Source organism: Musca autumnalis, unplaced genomic scaffold, assembly GCF_047663935.1.
Source record: "Musca autumnalis isolate F117 unplaced genomic scaffold, ASM4766393v1 scaffold_3, whole genome shotgun sequence".
In the NCBI taxonomy this organism is placed as follows: Eukaryota; Metazoa; Arthropoda; class Insecta; order Diptera; family Muscidae; genus Musca; species Musca autumnalis.
The window spans coordinates 214,053,481-214,065,534 of record NW_027411866.1 but is presented as its reverse complement, the minus strand read 5'-3'; positions in this window follow the sequence as shown (position 1 = coordinate 214,065,534).

Sequence of the window (12,054 nt, the reverse complement as noted above, 5' to 3'; positions counted from 1 at the left end):
TACAAAGTGTTTTAATGTAATATCATTCATATCACACATCAAATACACCAATAAACCATACACACATATACACACCAATAACCCAGCGATCATGACAAGATAAGTTCGCCTTAAATCCAGTGCAGATACCAACCTAGCAACTGTTAAGAAAGCCATGGATCCCGTTGAGTCCGGTCAGAGAATTTTTATGAATTATTACAAAGCCAACTGTCATGGTTTCACGAAATTCATTGGCGATACCCTGCGTCCATTGCCGCTACAGAAAGGGAAAGAAAATATTAAGGGTAAGTAATATTAAGGGTAAGATTGTTATCCACGGCGAGGGAAGCGATGCGGGGGCTAGACGTCACATCTTCTCATTTAACTTCTTGTAGTGTTGAACTGGGAGGCTGTGATCGAACAAAGGTTATCCACTCTCTGTCACGCACCAACTTAGTGCACTGGAATTCAAAGTGTATCTCCGGATTGAGTGACATATATTTGGTAGCGATCTCCTACCAAAGTAATTGTGAGATCCCCTAACACCGGGGTGTTACGCGACCTCGTGCTCATCGGTGTTCCCAAGGTTTTCAGTTATGGTGGTACCTGGGCACCTCAGTGAGTAGTTAGCGCCCTAGTCATGGTAGTGGAGGACTATGCCACGTCTGTCCTCAGTTCCCCCATAAACTCATCTATTTATGGATAATCAATTAAATACAAAAAAAACCCAATTCCGATTCACCCTCATCATCGACCATTGCTATGCACCCGGACAATGTTGCACCTCTTGGAATACCCAATCCCTGGGCGGGGACGTTAATAGAACGACACTGGGCAGTGTTAGCGACGCCATAAACAAGCAGAGCAGGGAATTGCTCGAGCTCCTGAGGGATAGCGATAGTCTTCGACTAAGTCAGGAGAGCTCCCCCCCCCCCCCTCCATTGGACTGGGAGAGTTGGGAGGATGATGAGATGGATATTACAATTATCCCATCTCAATCATCCACCGCTACTCTCTCTCGTGCACTGGTGAGCTCCAACCTTACGGTCGGGGATCCGGCTCCCTCAGGGGCTGAAGTGTCTGTCGGTTCCGACAAACCTTCCCCCCCCCCCCCCCCCCCTAAACAGGCAGGATGCCTTGGTGGAGGATGCTGTGGAGGAGGATACGGCGACGGCCTCCCCCATGTCTCCCTCAACCAAAGCCAATAGATCTCGGCAGAAGAAAGATAGATACAACTATCGTAGAGCTATTTTCTACTGTCAGAGGTTTATTGGCAAAGGCCCCTCCGAGGTGACCCAGTCGGAATTTAGGGAAATTGGCCTGAAGATCAGATTTGTGAGGCGTTTCGAACGGAAATACCCTCACATTGAAAAGATCTTCTTGCCAATTGACAAAATTCAAACGTGTACGGCAATTGAGCTGGGAAAGGCTAACATCTTGATCACTAAAAAGAATCCATAAAGTGTGCAATACAATTGTGCCGCTAATTTATTGATCATCCGACCACATGGTATGGGTCCAAACCAGTTATATTTTAATGATTAAGTCTTCAAGTTCATTATTTTCAAATCCAATGAAGTTGAAAGAGCTTTCTTTAAATTCAAAACATCCAATGTTCACCCCATTTACTCCTATTTTTTGGCGAATTTGGTGGGCCTTGGATTCATTAAAATACTCGAACAAAATGTATGTGGCGTGAAGTGTGCCTCAGAACATACCCGAATGACTGTTCCATAAATTTGAAAGTTGGCATGATGGTTCTGTCTGAGAAACCATCTTCTTGGGCGAAGGCTTTGGGCCTACGGAGGAGCGAACACACTTCATAGTCTTGCGCTGTTGGTTAAGTTTCAGTTCTCAGTTCACAGCCTTCTTTTCAGCTTGTTGACGACAAACTGTCGTTCACCATTGCCCTAGCCTCTCGGGTTCGATTAAGGTCTCTAACAATAACTAGAAAGCAAAAAGCTGTTACTTGAAAGTAACGATTTAGTACCAAAGATACATTTGCATTGAGTAGAAAATATTAACAGTACAGGGTTGCCATCAATTATTAATATACATATATTGAAATACACCACAATCTCCCAGGCTAAAATTGGACATGGTCTGACAAATGAGCAGGAGGTCTTCTTATCCGATTCGAACGCCTTAACGCTGTTGGTGTTTCTGGTGTAGACACTTGCGGTTGAGTAACGACTGGATTGGTGACTGGATTCGCAATTGTCTGTTCAATTCTGATTTCATCAGAGGCAGGTTTCTTTTTTGGTTGCACATCCTCAGCGAAAGTAACAGATTTTTGGGGCTTTGCCACCTCGGATTTGTAAAGTTGATTAATGTGACGTTTCAGTTCGTACCCATTATCAAGCTTAATTTGATAATGTAAATTTCCAAATTTACGTATGAAAACTCCAAACTTCCACGTAGGCTTATTTCTGTCGTACCAACGGACCTGTACCCTCTCTCCCAGGCTTAACTGACGTACTTTAAACCGAGTTGGAGAATCTGAAAGCTGCTTCGTTGGGCGAATTGCATCCAATTTAATTCTTAAAACACGACCAAGATACATTTCTGCAGGGCTCTTCCCGTTTGCTAATGGCGTTGCTCTGTAACGTAAAACAATATCTTGAACTTTTTCATGAATGTTACCCCTTTCACCTTCCATTGCCTTAAGCTTGAACTTTAATGTTTGAATGTACCTTTCGGCTAACCCATTTGTGGCTGGATGACCTGGGGCGATAAACTTTTGAATTATTCCATTTTCCATACAATAACGTTTAAAATGACTGCTTTGAAAAATTGTAGCGTTGTCGGAAACCAGCATTTGTGGAAGACCATGAGTCGAACAAATGTTTTGAAGTAGAAGTATAGTTTTTTCAGTGGTTGGGGCCTCTCGAATCACTTCTGAACTTCTGGCCATTTTCATTTTGCGTCCACCAACACAAAAAAATAATGATTTTAAAATGGTCCTCCGTATTCGACATGGACCCTTTGAAAATTCTCACTTGGTTCTTCCCATTGGTGTGTTATTACTTTCGTAGGATTTTTCCTCACCTGTGCACAATTTTGGCAGGCTCTTACCAAATGTTCAATGTCGGAATCTATGTTTTTCCAGTAGCAAAATCTTCGTGCTAACTGCTTCATTTTGACAACGCCGATGTGTGTATGATGTAATTCATTGAGAATATACGGAAGTAGGTTTAGATGGGTGACCACCCGATCGCCACGAAATATAACTCCATCTTGCAAAGAATAGCTTGGATCCAAGTTCTTCCCGCTCAGAAGGTATATTTTCAAAGTTGCTAATTCGGTGTCCCTTTCCGTCTCCTTTGCTATTGTTGCAGCGGTAACCGACTTGATCTTGAATGTTTTTGACTTATTCGTCCAAAAAATGTTTAAATTTGATATTAGCCTCCATTGGAGCTCTGGACAAACAATCTGCATTTGAATTGTCGATGCCTCTACGATGGACAACTTTGTAGTTAATATTTTGTAGAAAAGACGCATACCTGAGTAATCTTGGTGACGTCATCGCTGGTGTCTTTGCACTTTGGTGAAAAATTCTTGAAAGTGGACGGTTGACCGTAATAAGGGTGAATTCTCTTCCCATTAAATACGTAAAAAACTTGTTAACAGCATACACAATAGCCAACGCCTCACGGTCCAATTGACTGTAATTTTGTTCTGCCTTTATTAAGGCCCTGGATGCAAATGCTACGGGGCGCTCTACTCTATTTATAATATGAGATAAAACAGCACCAATACCTGTGGGTCAAGGTCACAGGTAAGGTTTCGTTGTAGGGTGTAAGTACCCTATCAGCAACAATTTCTTTTTTGAGATTTTTGAAAGCGTTTTCACAATCTGATGTCCACACTAACTTTTTCCCCTCTTCTAGCAATTATCGCAACGGATGTGTTAAAGTTGATGCATTCGGAATGAAACTTGAATAATATGTAATCATGCCAAGAAATATTCGCACCTCATTAACGTTCTGTGGTCTTGGCAAATTTATTATGGCTTCGATTTTACTTGGGCACTTTGATATTTTGTTGTGGCTGACAATATATCCTAAATACTGCACCTCGGTTTTGAAAAATTCGCACTTATTTTTTTGAAGTGTATTTGATTTGCTTGTAAAACTTTCAAACATTTGATCAATCGCGTCTCGCATTCGTATATTGTACCACCATGTATAATAATGTCATCCAAATAAGATATTGTGCCGTCAAGGCCTTGTAAAATTTGATCCAAAATCCGATTGAATTTACTTGGTGCAGTTTTTATACCAAAAGACAATCTATTCATTCGATATACACCTCGATGTGTCGAAATTGTTTGTATATCCCTGCTCTCTTCATCCACTCTCAAATGTAAGTACGCTTTGTATAGGTCGAGCTTGCAAAAATACATTGAATTTTTAAGTGTATTGAAAATTTCATCAATTCTTTTGATTGGGTCTGTCTGTCAACAGGGGGTACACCCCAGGGGGGTGTACTGTCACCTCTGCTATGGCTCCTGGTGATAAATGGAATATTACAAGATTTTGATAGAGTCGGTACGAAGATTGTTGCCTACGCTGATGATGTCGTCATTCTCATCAGTGGAAAATTCCCATCCACTCTGTCAGAATTAATGCAGAGGGCCCTGGTTAAACTTTCGACTTGGGCTCATCGGAACGGTCTAGGCGTAAACCCGACAAAAACAGAGCTTGTCCTTTTCACCAGGAAGAGGAAGGTTGCCGAATTTACCCTTCCCGTACTAGACGGAGTTGCGTTAAGTCTTTCTCTGGAAGCCAAGTACTTGGGTGTAATCCTTGACCGGCAGCTAAGATGGAAGAGGAACACTGAGGAACGGGCTAAGAAGGGTTTAATCGCACTATACTCCTGCAAGAATTCGATAGGTAAAAGTTGGGGACTCAAGCCACACATAATATACTGGTTGTATATAACTGTAGTCTGTCCAATCTTAACATATGGATGTCTTGTCTGGTGGAAAGGACTCGAAAACGGAACATACTTGGCTAAGTTAGCAGGCGTGCACCGAGCAGCTTCACTGCTCATCACCGGAGCTGTGAGAAGTACACCGCAGGCTGCCCTAAATGCGATACTCAACCTTCAACCACTGGACATAGCAGTACAATTCCTAGCCTCTTGGAGTGCAACGAGGCTCAACGAGATTCAAGCTTGGCGTCCTTCACAACTGGGGCATGCCCGCATCCTTCAAGTAACGAATTGTCAAGTCGGATTTAAAGTTAGTGACTATATTGCACCTACCCTTAATTTCAACAGGGCGGATATTTGTATACCAGAGATAAATGTTTGGAGAAATGGTCAACCCTTCTCAGATAGGCTAGCCATTTACACAGATGGCTCGAAAATGGAGGAGGGAACCGGTTCCGGAATTTATTGTGAAGAGCTCAGCATCCGGCATGCATATAAATTGGACAACAACTGTAGTGTCTTCCAGGCGGAGATGCCATAGTGAAGGCTCTGGATCTGATCGGCGGCGATGAAGTGGACGCAGACAGACAAATAGTTGTCTTTGTCGATAGTCAGGCTGCCCTGAAGGCACTTATGTCATACACAATAAAGTCTGAGATCGTTAGCAAATGTAGACACCAACTTGAGAACATTCAAAATGCAATCGTATTCTGTGGGTTGCCCGGACATTATAATATAGAAGGAAACGAAAAAGCTGACGAACTGGCACGTACAGGCTCACAGTCCGATAGCATTCATGCAGAAATCCTTGTTAAACCGCCGCTGTGTCATTTTATTGGTAAGCTCACGAGCTTCTTCTCCGATAAAGCTGGTAAAATTTGGTCTAATGAACCCAAATGTAGGATAGCGAAACTAATATGGCCAACCATTTCGAGACGTAGAACTTCATCCTTACTCTCACTCAGTAAACCTGAGATCAGAATTGCTACAGGGGTGATCACCGGCCACTGTCGCGTCAGATCCAGAAGCTGTAAGTGGGATGGAACCAATGTCGATTTTTGCAGACTCTGTGAGGATGAGGAGGAGTTGGAGACGATCGAACATCTGCTATGTCGTTGCCCTATGCTTAGAAGCATGAGGCGGAGACTACTGGGTGATTACGAAATCCTTACTCTTACCGGTCTCTCCTCAATAGATCCTGTGATTATTGTCAACTTTACCAGAGCCTGTAAATGGCTATGGGAAAACTATGCGACACAACCGCAAATCTGACTCCCTCATTTATTATGAGGTCGAACAATATATATATATATATTAACAAAATATTTTTCCTTTCTTCCCCTTTCTTATATTTATCAATCTCCCTACTCTATAAACTCTTTTCTCCTGCTGGGAATCTTTCTGTTTCCAATCTCTTATATATTTTCAGGATGAACACAATGGACCAAAAGGTCTCCGAGTGAAGCAGCTATGATGAATTGTAGCTGCGCATCCTTAAACCTAACCTTTGATTGGGTAGTGTGCAGGTTCCAATTGTGGATTTACACCAATTTTGTAATCTACACACAAACGCACATTTCCATCTCACTTCGGAATGACGACCAACGGCGATCCCCAGTTGCTGGTATTTATTTTTGAAATTATTCCATCTCGCTCTAAACTGTCAAATTCACGTTCCACCTTTTCTCGCAGTGCAAAAGGAACTTGCCTCTTACGCACAAACATTGGCTTTGCCCCTTTCTGCAACTTCAAACAGCACATAGCATCAGGTATACAGCCAACTTGTTGCTTGAAAATTTCTGGATAATTTTTAAGAATTTCTTCCACTGGTCACACCTCGAAAATTGCACCATGATCACCTTTTTCACATTCTAAATCGACATCCGTTAGTTTTATTACTCTTCGGGTTCGAATTCGGCTTCTGGGCAGAAACGTTCTCCTTAAAGACCTTAGATTTTGCTGAGTATATTTATCCATATATTGCTCGGGTCTAGTCGCATGAGAATACATTTTTTTGAATTCCCTCATGAAGCATGCCCTAGCTTCTTGTGTAGAAAACTTTTTTCTGAGCACACAAATTCGGATCCCTTCCCAATGCTTGCTATCCGTGACTTCTTTGGTATTACTGTCATTAGAGGCATTCTCTATTACAAGTAAATGACTCTGTTGCATCCTTCATTGAAAGTATTCTATCGGGCTGTGCCTATATAGGGCCAGCTGGAACTTGAGTTGTTGCCAGTTCTGGTTCTGAATCCATTTCCCATCTTCCACATTAGCCTCATCTTCCTAGTAGACTTGGCCTAGATTACTGAATTGTTCAGCATCGTCGGTCAAGGTCGGATTAAAAACATCTCTTCTGGAAATATGTCTTGGTTCTGCTCTTATGGATCAAGCCTTGACGTACCCACCACAGCATTAATCTTGATATTGTACATCTTTGCGGATCTCGATAGGTGTTAGGGTATATTCTTTGGCCTTTTTCTTCGAATGCGACTTCGGGACAGGAACAATCTTCTTAGACACTTTAGGAAAGGATTTTCTTTTTTTTTTCCTCCGTGTATGTACGCATTGCGCGTCGACACCATCAAGTTTGTCTTTTCGCCGTTTACTGCCAGACCCACTTTTGCTGATTCTCATTCGACCTTCTTAAAGGTATCGGTTGTTGTTGTAACCCCTACAGGTGAAGGTTGTATCGAGAGCAAAGAAATAGAAAAGAAGAGAAGAAAATATGAAATTAATATTTAGACATCTAGGCATCTACATCCAGTCCCAGAAAGCGGGCCGCTTCAACTGGATGTGTCCAAAGAGACTCCGGCGTCAGGTCTGTTGGTTGTGCAGGACACGCGAAGAGGTGATGTGTGGAGATTGGCACATTTTGGGCATGCGTCAGTTATCTCTGGGTTCAGGAGGGAGAGATAACTGTTGAGGTACCTAGAGATACCAGATCTGAGCTGTGATAGATTCGAGCTGGTCTCTCTATGTAGGACCCTCTCATCCTCGCTTACAGGAGGGGGTTTCCCACCGAGCACAACATAGCTCGTATAGGAGGAGATTTCGTTCTCAACTGCCTTTGAGTGTACTTGTTTAAGGGCGTTTTTTATGTCATCCTCTGATGGATTATGGGGGATTGGGGGATATTTGGTAGCTATTTACGAAAGTCATATCTAATGGGTGTGGATCTTTCAGAGGGGGGGTCTATTGCAGCTCTCATGGTTAGGGTTGTCCCGTTTCTTGCATTTAATCGCGTGTTGTAGTGTTAGGAGGGTACAGTGGGACTTTACCGGGAGGAGTTTGGTTTCATGCTGTAAGTGGTTTTCTGGGGCCTTGGAGTGGCACCCTGTGGCGATACGCAAGGCCGTATTCTGGACCGTTTGGAGGTTCTTCCATTGCGTGTCGCTGATCGCCGGTGACCATATTGGTGCTGCGTAGTCTAGGAGGGGACGACCTATTGCCTTGTAGGTGGTCAGGATGATCTCCTTGTCTTTCCCCCATGTGCCAGAGAGAGCTTTAAGGATTTTATTCCTTTTCCCTACATTCCCGGCCACCATCTCGGCATGTTTACAGAAGAGGAACATACTATCGAAGGTTACACCAAATATTTTGGGGTTCTTAATTGTTGGGATGATTTGTCCGCTAATGTGAATATTTAGTTCAGTGTTGACCTCTTTTGTCCACGATGTTAAGATGGTGGCTGAGGACTTGGGACAGATAACTGAAGGTTACGACCTTCAAAGAAGTCCATGAGGGTGGGGAGGTAATTATTAATGCGGTCTTCTATTTCTTGGATATTCCTGCCAATGGACATGATCGTGCAGTCATCGGCGTATTATATTAGCTGAACATTTCCGGGGGGTTGGGAGCTTTGGAGATATAGTAGTTAAATAACAACGGGGATAGTACGTCCCCTTGGGGTCTTCCTGTTTGTGTCCTCGGAACTCCACATATGACTGTCTGCCTGCCATGCAGTTAACCAGCCATCTCTTGAGGTAGTTGGGGAGTGTTGTTTCCATAACGTCCCTCAGGAGAGTGGCGTGGTTGACCGTGTCAAAGGCTTTGGACAGGTCCAGTGCTACTAGTATGGTTCTGTGATGTGGCCTCTTGCTGTTTAGTCCTTCTGTTACCTTAGCCGTGACTTCATAGTGCTCCTTCCGGCTCTGAAGCCGTGCTGATGGTCGACAAGGTGGAAGTGTTTAGTGAAGCTCGGTAAGATAATAGATTCCAGTATTTTTACAACTGGCGATAGCAGAGTGATTGGGCGGTATGAATTGCTGATGTGGGCGGATTTGCCTGGTTTTTGGACAGGGATTGTTTTTCCGACTTTCCACATGTCTGGGACCTCGAAAGTGCTGAGACATTGGTTAAAGATGTGGGCAAGGTAATTTGCACCATGTTGTCCAATGTGCTTCAGCATTTTCGTAGCCAGGCCATCCGGACCAATTGCTGTGCAGCTCTTGGCGGCTTTTATGCTTGTAAGCACATTATCCGTTGTGATGGTGGCTGGGTCCGTGGTCGATCTAAGGACATGCTTTGAGTAGGGTGTTCCTGAAAAATTTTTCACCTGCCGGTGCTGAGGTTTGTAAGGGGCTTGTTGTTCTGTTATTCTATTGAACAGGTCCCAATCAGCCTTGTTGATGTTAATGAAGGTTCTTTCTTCAGACAAGGAAGATGTGTCAGCCATGTTGATCTTTATTGTGATGGGCAGGTGGTCGGAGTTTAGCGCGATGTCCACGTGCCAGGTGGCATTCGCAACTAGCCTTGCGCTGACTAGTGTGACATCAGGGGAGCTGCGGCAGGAAGCCGTAATGCGGGTAGGATGCTCCTCATTTATGGAGCAGAAGTTAGAATCATCTACCTGCTCTGCTATGTAGTTCCCTCTGGCATCACAGCCTATTTCCGAATGCCAGCTGTCGTGGGACAGACCGAATCTGGTGGAATATAGGCGTTTAGGACGTTTTCCCCTGTATTTCAATATGGGGGTCTGATGAGGCTACATAGAGTGGTCTGTAAGGTAGGCTAGTCCTGTATCCCTATCTCTGTCTAGCCTGATAATAGAGTATGGGGAGGATCTCGTCAGGTTGTTTCTGTTTGACAACTTGGTCTCCTGTATTGCGGCCAGTGGAATGTCCTTTCTGTCCATGAAGTCAGTGATCTCGGTTATTTTCCTACTCAGGCCGTTGCAATTCCATTGTAGGATTTTGATACCCTGTGTCTTAGGACTATTTGCCGTAGAGGTGTTGTTTGGGGTTGTGTCGTTAATAAGGGGGCTGGCAACAGTTGAGTGGTTGGTTATAGTGGAATGTGAGGATGGAGTAGGTGGTTGTGTCTGTTGGATTCTACGACAACAGGGGCCAACAAAGTCAGGAGGTGATGATGATGATGACATTGAGGCCTGGTTGGTACATGGTGGACACCTGAATATACTGGTGTAGTCACGTACCCTCCTGAGTCCTTAGCATTAAAGGTGTGTCCATTCTTTACACTGGCCTGCCCCTAGCAGACTGCACACACGTATTGCTCTGGACCTGGATTGCTTTCGATGTCACCGGCGCAGAGGAGAAGGAGGCTGAGCAGACAGGCCGGTGTTGTCTGCTCAGTTAGGGGAAAAATGGTTGGGATAGGAGTAGGAGATAGTAGGAAAGTGAAAAGGGATGGTGATACGTACTTTGTTTCCTATGTTGGGGAGGTAACAGTCCTTGCGCAAGGTCCCGGAACATAGATCAAACTGCTGTGAGGACCGAAAGGTATCGGTTACTTCCTTTACTGATCGTTCCATGATGTCTATATCATCAGCCTCTCGTATAACCTTTTCTAGCAGGGTGTTGAAAAGATTACACGAAAAGCTGTCTCCTTGCCTGAAACCTCTTTTGGTACAATACTCTTCGGAGGGGTTCTTTCCTATTTTAACTGAAGATCATTTGTCAGAGTCATTTTACAAAGCCGAATGAGATTTGCGCGGATACCAACTTCAGACATGGCTTGGAATACCTTTGAACGTAGCGGGCTGTCCAAGGCTGTTTTATAATCGACAAAAAGGTGGTGGGTGTCGATCTGTATCTGTTGGGTCTTTCCCAGGATAAATATATGGTCAATGGTGGACTTGCCAGGTCTAAAGCCGCATTGGTATGGTCCAATTATTTCGTTGACCATTGGCTTTGGTCGTTCGCACAATATCCCTGACACTATCTTGTAGACGATAGGGAGAAGACTTATGCCCCTATAGTTGCAGCATAAAGTCTTATCTCCTTTCTTACGGACGGGACACAGGATGCTCAGGTTCCAATCGTCGGGTACGCGTTCTTCCTGCCAGATGGACCAAACTAGCTGATGCATACACCTTATCAGCGCGTCGCCTCTGGTTTTAAACAGCTCGGCTGGTAGGCCATCAGCTCCTGCTGCCTTATTATTCTTCAGCCGATTTATTGCTGTCTTTACCTCATCTTGGCCGGGTGTTATACATTCAATTGGGTCTGTGGTACCTCCGACTTCGTCGACTTCGCTACTATTGGATACCAACAGTTTGGAAAAATGTTCTTTCCATATCTTTAGCACACTATCCGTATCAGTTACCAGATTACCTTGCTGGTCTCTCTACAGGAGGAAGTGCCAGTTGCAAAGCCATCAGTTTGATGTTTCACTCTTTGGTAGAATTTTCGGACTTCATTTCATCTCGATTTTTTTACACTCCCCCTTTTCCATTTCTCTCTTTTTATTGCGGAAAAGACGTTTCTCTTCTCTCCTTTTCTCCCGATATCTCTCTCGTGCGCTACGCGTTGCTACGGATTGTAAGGTAGCTCTATATGCCGCATTTTTCTCTTCGGTAGCAGCACGACACTTCTGGTCATACCATGGATTCCTTGGTGAAGGTCTCTGGTATCGAAGTACTGATTTTGCGGCTGTTTGCATGGAGTGGGCAATGTTTTGCCATTGTCCTGTTATGTTATCGGAACGAGGAGTGTTTTGATTAAGCAGTTGGGCCAGTTGAGTGGAATATGCTGTGGCTATCTGTTGTGATTACAGCTTACCGATGTCCAACTTCCGTGTTGTGTCTGTTCGCACTTTGTTTGCTACGTTTAATCTGGTACGTACCTTTGCTGCAACAAGGTAGTAGTGATCCGAGTTTATGTTTGCACCTCGGAACGA